This window comes from Mesitornis unicolor, unplaced genomic scaffold, assembly GCF_000695765.1.
Source record: "Mesitornis unicolor isolate BGI_N332 unplaced genomic scaffold, ASM69576v1 scaffold29137, whole genome shotgun sequence".
NCBI lineage: Eukaryota > Metazoa > Chordata > Aves > Mesitornithiformes > Mesitornithidae > Mesitornis > Mesitornis unicolor.
The window spans coordinates 3,505-3,868 of NW_010196240.1; positions in this window are offsets into that span (position 1 = coordinate 3,505).

Below are 364 nucleotides of genomic sequence, written 5' to 3' on the forward strand. Positions count from 1 at the left end.
TCAATTTAATGTCTTCTTTTGCCAAAGTTTTTGGGTGGTAGTGATAATACGAGATTCAAGGGGAAAGCCAAATGCTTTTCAGGTGCTGAAGACAATTCAGGAGATAATTTATGTTAATTTGAGTCATAAATTAATGCAGAAAGAACTGGAAAGCATCTTGGTCTCCCAGTATGTTAGAAAAACAAAAGGCAATTGGAAAAAAAAAAAAAAAGAAAAAAAAAGCCACAGAATGTTCTTTAGTCCAAGACAATCATGCCAAAAATAGCAAGTAATAGTTGTGCTAGCGGAGGAGAAGATACATTACAGTTTTGCATATTGATGTCTACCAAAAGAAGTACCTGAGCATTGCTGCAGGAGTTCCACA